Consider the following 7,743-nt stretch of genomic DNA (forward strand, 5'->3'; position numbering starts at 1 on the left):
TCTGGATCCCAAAAGAAATCTCTGAGGCCCCATGGGGGGGATGAGCTCCAGATTCTAGCCATGAAGTTAGATTTTATTCTCTGGTATGGGCCAATAAACCCAAACATGCCCAAGGAAAAATGCATTAGCCCCAAATCCAACCCTTCCCCAAGAGTTTCCTTATTGTCTTACATATTGAGCCTTTCCAAGAGTTTCCTTATTGTCTTACATATTGAGCCTTTCCAAGGGTTCCATTGCACTAACTACTCTATGATAAGAGAATGCCTCTAGGTCTTTTACTATACCTCTATGCCGAAGTAAAAATGCATTAGCCCCAAATATAACATTATATTTTCAAATCATTGGTTTTATCCCCACCAAAGATTCATCAATACCTATTAGGATCAAATCATCCACATACATGATAACAGACTTATACTTTTTTAATATGTCAATAAATGCAATTCTAAAGGGAAACCTTATCCAGACCGCTATTGCTAGAGGAGGCCATTCGTTATGGCAGCTTTGATAAGGCTTCCCTCTCTAATGCCTCCGAAGGCTTCTCTCCTTGTCCCACCAGCCCCCATCCCATCAGTCTAATCCTTGTCTGAGTCTAATTAGGTAGTCATCAGCAGTGCTTTGGATACTGACATGCAGGAGCCAGTTCATGATAAGAGTGACACTCCACTCCCTCCCTTTTCCCTCCATCTAGAAGAAAGTGACATACTACAACTCTAAAAAGGAGGCAAGGAGACGGACGCTCTTCGTAAACTTCTTGTGGAGTTCAAACCTACGCCGCCCACAACAACTTCTTCAGTAGCAATCAGAACAAGGACAAGGCTCAAAAGCTGCAATTTGTCACCTTTGATGCAAAAGAACTTCGCTCCAATGTCTCCCCAAAGCCCCCAGTGCACTAGGGCCTAAAAGGGAAGACCGTGTCGGAGTTGCCAAAAAGCACCTATGTTGATGCTGTCAGTGGAGGAGGTAGAAGCCTTTTCAAGGTTCTGGCAATGTCGAAACAATCTGCCTGGGAATAGCTTACCTTACGGGCTAGGAGAATCTTCAGCGAACCCACAATGACAAGCCCAAAACCAACAAAGCTCCCTTCCTCCTTTGGTACAAACGATACAAAGGCTCTAGAGCCTAGTAAAGGTAAGCTCCCGACAGTCAAGGTCCACAACGGGTTGCTTAATGAAACAGTGTAGTGGATTTGTTCGTGTGCGGTAGTAGGCTACATTCAAGGTCCCAAATCACCTGCATTATTCCTTGAAGGCTGGGTTCGCAACTTTTGGTCTTGGAAATTTCTAGTAGTCATGACCATTCATTTTCTTAGAAATGGATACATTGTCTTCATCTTTGAAAGCCTGATACGGCTACAAAAGTGGTCCAGGAAGGAACGTGGATGATTAGGAATCAACCCCTCTTAGTCCAGCTTTGGGACCCTTTGTTTATTCCAAACTCTCCTCCTCCTTCCAAATCCCCTATCTGGGTTGAATTCCTTGACCTTTTGCTCTCCCTTTTCGCTCAAATTGAGACCCCCTGTTCACCGCTAGGCCAGTTCCTTGGAGTAGAAATAGAGATGTTTATCAGCCCGAGAGGCAACCCCCAAGCTTGTGTCCTGATGGACCTTGCCTATGAAGCCCCTAGTGCTATTTGAATCCTTGATGGCGATGGCTCAGAACTGATACAAAAAGTTCTTTAAAAACATTCCCAATTCTTGCTTCTTTTGTGGCATGGGAGGCCATTTCATCAAAGATTGCCCTACTAGAAATAATCATAAGAAGGAAAGACCAGAGCCCACTTAGCAAGAACCGCAAGAATCTAAGGAACTCTAGGCCCCAACTAAACAACCTGATGTTGTCCCTCCTAGAGAACATAATGGGAAACAAAGCAAAGAAACCTCCAAAGCCAATGAGAACATGCGGGCTACCTTAGTTGTAAGTTGTGTGTCTTCATTTGGAACTGCTCTACTAAGAGTCACTTGAGTCACAGAGGTCCTTCGTGCGTGATTGAAGTACAAGCTTCAGGTGCTAAGAAATCAGCAACTAGATTTTGAGCTCGAGGGATATGCTGAATTTTTACCTCTTCAAATTGATTGCAAAGTTCCAATGCTTGTTGATGTCGTGGAACCAAGCCTTTGCTCTGCACCTTCCACCTTCCACTAACTTATTCACACACTAGTTGGGAATCTCCTTGCACCTCAAGTTGCTTGACGTGATGTTCTTGTGCCTTTCGTAGCTTGCTAATCCTACCCTCGAGGATTACCAAGCTACTCAAACCATTTTCCCAATTCTTCGCTCCCTCCCCTATGATTCCCCTCCCATAACTAAAACTCTTCCATATTTCTCCCCCATGTCCCCAGATTCTCTCCCTGCCCCATCATCACCTCCGACACTACTTGTGCTGCCACATCAGCAAAAAATAACCCAGTATTTGATTTTGAATATCAGGATTCGAATAATCCAATTCGCACTTCCATGCCAAATTCCAATGATGGGTATGATTTTGATGTGATACCACTTCCCAGTAACCCCATTAAGGATTTCAGGAGCAAATATCCTGATATGAAAACTCAAGGTGGATCGACCCTACCAACCTTTGTCAGCATCAAGTTGGATCCCCAACCTGATTGGCACCTGGACAACTTCCCTACCAACCTTTGTCAGCATCAAGTTGGATCCCCAACCTGATTGGCACCGTCCCAAGCTCTCTGATGTAATCTAAGTTTCTTGAAAGAGCGCCTACGTGCACCTCCATGTCTCAAAACTCATCCTACATGCATGTTCTACATGCAAGTCCTACATGCAATTCCTACATGCATGTTCTACATGCAAGTTCTACATGCAATATGCAACTCCTACATGCAACATGCGAGTTCTACATGCAACTCCTACATGCAAATTCTATATGCAAGTTCTACATGTAGAGAGATAATGTCTTACAATTCCTACATGCAGAGAGGGAAGCTCTCCAACTTGTATAAATACCCCATAATGGAATTAAGCCCACACTCTTTGGGGCTTTGTGTTGAGTTCTACTTTGGTATTTCAAGCAATTGTCTCCAAGTGTCCATGCTTCCTTGCACTCCACGTCAAAAGTATGTCCTGACCTTGCAACTCTTCCTCCCCTCTCCTCCAACCTTGCAACCCATCCTCCCTCTCCTCCTCCCCCCCCGAGGCAGTCGATCAAGCGAGCAATGTCGAGCGAGTAGGACCAAATAAGCGAGTGAGAAAAAGTGAGCAAAGTAGAAATGGTTGGACTATCAACACATAATCTCATTGTATGTATGTACTTATCATTAATAAAGATTTATAGTGCTTCCTCAACATTGAACATGATTATAACATAATATTGCAAGTGCACATTAGTAATAGTCTTCTATATTCTATGAGATGAGCTTAACTAGAAATACTTTGGCTATCAATAACAGGTACTATATAGTTGAAGTGCATCGCTTGAGAAAAACATAACCTCACTATATGTATGTACTTATCGTTAATAAAGCTTTATTGTATCACCATTTTCAATAAAAAAAACTTCAACATTGAACATGATCATAACATGTTATTACGAGTGGCATTGGTCGAAATCTAGTGCAAGAAACTGGCAAAATTTCCATTAAATTCACATTTTGATGGATGATTTTTTCAAAATGGTGCAAAAGGTCATGATAATCATCTAAATCATGCCTTGTCATTCGTTTTGATATGTAACATGACCCCATTTGGATTTGTAATTCAAAAGATACAGGACATTGAAATTCTCATCTTTTAAGCCAAAAGAGGGAGCGTGTTAACACGCTGCTTGTTTTGGCCCAAAAGATGAGAATTTTGGATGCCTAAATTCTCATCTTTTGGGTCAAAACAGGCAACGCATTAACGCACTCCCTCTTTTGGCCCAAAAGATGAGAATTTTGACGTCCTGTATCTTTTGATTTACAAATCCCCAAACGGGGTCATGTTGCATATCAAAACGAATGGTAAGGCATGATTTATATGATTATCATGACCTTTTGCACCATTTATTAAAAATTCATGCATCAAAATGTGAATTTAAAATAAACAATTAGCCGATTTCTTGCATCGGATCTCGAGGAAAGTTTACCTAATAGGGACAATGCCAATATGTTGTCTATTTTGGATTCTACCATTAATTTCTATAAGCAAAGATTGATTTGTTTTGGAATTTAATTCATTTTAAAGAAAGGTATGTACTTGCTCTTTAGATTTTGTTGGCTTGGTGGGATGTAAGAGTTATTCATTAGGGAGGGTTTTTTTGCAAACAAAAAAACATGGGTTTTGTTCCAAGAGTGAATAGAGTTTCAAAAACCAAGCATTTGCACATGCATGTAATGTGGATTATTCCATTCAAGAAGTCCTATGAAAATTTTGACTTGTGTGGAAGATTTCATTGGTGATCTCACTTATGTTGGTGAAGAGAGAGAACTTGATTATGGAGGATTACAAAAAATCAAATGAGTAAATGTGAGCGAAGATAGGGTGTATCTTTACTAATGATGCCTTGGCAATGACATAGGTCCAACTCTCTTATGGACTTTTGAAGAACTTAGACAGTTGCTAAAATAAGTATTTTTCAATCTGTTATTGTTTTGTTTTAATTGTTTTTTTTGGCTCGCTTTCTTGCTCGCTTTTTTTGGTTTGCTCACTTTTCCTCGCTCGCTTTTTGGTAATCCTCTTCCCCCCCTCCTCCTCCTCCTCCTCCTCCTCCTCCTCCCTCCTCCTCCCTTCTCCTCTCTCCTCCTCCTCCCTCCTCCTCCTCCCTCCTCCTTCCTACTCCTTGCACTCCACGTCCAAAAGCATGTCCTAACCTTGCAACTCCTCCTCCCCTCTCCTCCAACCTTGCAACCCATCCTCTCCCTCTCCTCCTCCCCCCCCCCCATCCTCCTCCTCCTCCTCCTCCTCCTCCTCCCTCCTCCTCCCTTCTCCTCCTCCCTCCTCCTCCTCCTCCTCCTCCTCCCTCCTTCCATCTCCTTTCTCTCTTTTCCCCCCATGCTCTTACACCTTCTTCCTCTCCCACTCCTATGCTCCCCCTAAACCCTTGACCTCCATGATCTATGAGGGAGACGAGTCCTCCACCATGTACTCTACCCTGAACGTTGGATCTCCTTCTAACCCTTAAACCCCTTCTAAACCCTGGAACCTCTTCTAAACTCTAGAACCTCTCTCTGAACCTTGGATCCTCCTTCTAACCCTTAAACCCCTTCTGAACCCTGGAGCCTCTTCTAAACTCTAGAACCTCTCTCTAAACCTTAGATCCTCCTTCTAAACCCTGAACCTCCCTCTAACCCTTAAACTTCTCCTAACCCTTCAACCCCCAATGAAGGTGAAAGCCTTCATTACCCCAACCATGATGATGCATGTTCCTTTCACACATGCATGCACATGTTTTCTTACCACACTTAAGCCTACGTTTCTCACCGGAATATGACCCAAGGTCCTAAGCTACACTTATACTACAAACAACAACCCTGAAATATCTATAGGTGACAAAAAGCCTCGAAATCCTGCAATCGAGAATACCCTTCTCTTCTTGCAGAAGCCGTAGGAAAGAGCCAACAGTGTTGAAGGCTATGGACTGTAGCCTTTGAAGGAAACACTTGCAAGGGAAATGAAAGGAAAGGAGGGAACTTTGTCCTTTGAAGAAACCATATAGAGCCAACAGTGTTGAAGGCTATGGACTGTAGCCTTTGAAGGAAACACTTGCAAGGGAAATGAAAGGAAAGGAGGGAACTTTGTCCTTTGAAGAAACCATATAACTTCAAACAAAATAAAGTCAAGGAATGAAGGCCAAAAAAAACGTGGAAGAACCATTGTAGAACTCACTACATAATGTTCTCTTGAGTTTTATGGTGTCACACTAGCATGTTAGAATGGATGGGGAACCCAAGGAGGCCAAGGAGCCCATGAATTCAAGGGAGTCTCTCAAAAACTTCAAACCAACATGGAAATAGTTTCTTGGAAAATTTGGGCAGCAAGAATAGGAGTTGATGTTAAGGCCTTTATTAGTTGTTATGTGATATTTTCATCATTGATGTTAACGTTTTACAAAAATCTAAAAATTCATCAACCATATTTTCCCCTACATCCCCATCAATTCTATTTGGAGAGATTGTCTTCATACATGTATATGCTTTTGCTCTTTTTGTTTGAAAAGCTATAGCCTTTGAAATACATGCATAGGTATTGGAAGAACAATAACAGAATGAGATTCAAGTAAGAGGCAAGGTGCTACAACTCAAGCTGATAGCATAGCCTCACTTCGTGCTATGTACAATGTGGTTGATTAGACTATGGTTGGAGACAGTCACAAGTGGATGCAACACCCTCCTCAAATAATGTTCATGATGAGTTCTGGTCAAGGTATAGCTAGAACGTTAATGGGCATTTCTGAAATAGAATAAAGAAGAGCAAAAAATAGTGGGACTGAAAATCATAAGTCTATCGGCCCATAATGGGAGTTTGCAAACATATTGATCTCGACAATATTCCCTTGCTAGAAATCAATCTACTCATCCTCCTCCATTGCAATCTATAGTACCCCATGGGTTTGGAGGAGAATCGGCATTCATAGTTACCAAGAAATTTTAGTTTGGAGGAATCTGGAATTCAAACAATGGAAGAAAGTACAAAAGAATCTTGCTTTTGCTTAGAGGCCACTAGCTAGTAGGCCACTACTTTTCAATCCTAGAAGGAACCACCCTCAGTTATCAAAGCTTGTTATAAACTAGTTGGCAATATGTGCCAATATGTGCCTTCTTCCTTGAAGGAATTAAAACAACCCATTTGGAATTTGAGGATGGATTGGTTGTACTAGCATCTTATCTTTTTTATTGTTAAGTTTTCCTTTTACCAAATTTACCCCCTTCGCTTCTCTTTTGTGTTGTGAAAGGGTTTTTATACCTTTTCATTTTTTACTTTTATTGATGTGGGTTTTCATCTCTTTTGAGGTTTCTCATCACTAGCAATATGAAGTATTTAAAAAAGTGTGTATATGTATGTCAATACAAGAGTTTTGCATGGCTAGAATATAACAGCTGCCTTGCAGCATGGATGGAGTTAAGAGGTAGGTACCTTCTTTGTGTTGGGTCTCATGTGTATTTTAGAGTCTCATGTGTGTGACCATGTATGTGTCCATGTAGGTGGAGTAGAAGAGCCAACCATAGTAGCAGAATGTGGGCCATGTATGGTGCAATATAACATACCCTGGCTATGGGACTATGATATGGAGGCTACAACGCTTATAAAGCTTAGCCAAGTTACAAGTAATAACAGATAGTTTGCCTAGATGAGGTCATCCACTGTGTATTAGTTTTGTACATATATGATAATGGATATTATGCATGCTCAAATCCTGCCCTTTGGCTCATACCATACCGCTGTAAATTTTTTAGCTCTCCCTTGATCATCTCTTTGCACATCAACTACTTTTGCAACTCTTCTTCGGTCCACAATATGGATGTGGGAGTAATGATACAAATTCATTTTCAAAGACTGGGGCTGGGTGCAAATCGTTATGAACATTTGGCCAAAATATATTGCATTCTTCCTTGACATCCTTTGAGCCTCACATTCTCTCAAGGTCCTTTATTGATTTTCGTGTCTTGTTAATTACAGTGGTAGTGTGTTCTCTCCAAGTAGGCTTCGAATCAGGATATCTCCGGAGCATTTCCTCTTTGTATGTAATAAATGCTTTTAATCCTTCTATTTCATAGTTAGACCTCTCATTGAATTCTTGTATAGGAGC

Source organism: Dipteris shenzhenensis, chromosome 13 (genome assembly GCF_047967505.1).
Source record: "Dipteris shenzhenensis isolate YYH24624 ecotype China chromosome 13, Dip_SZ_1.0, whole genome shotgun sequence".
Classification (NCBI taxonomy): Eukaryota; Viridiplantae; Streptophyta; class Polypodiopsida; order Gleicheniales; family Dipteridaceae; genus Dipteris; species Dipteris shenzhenensis.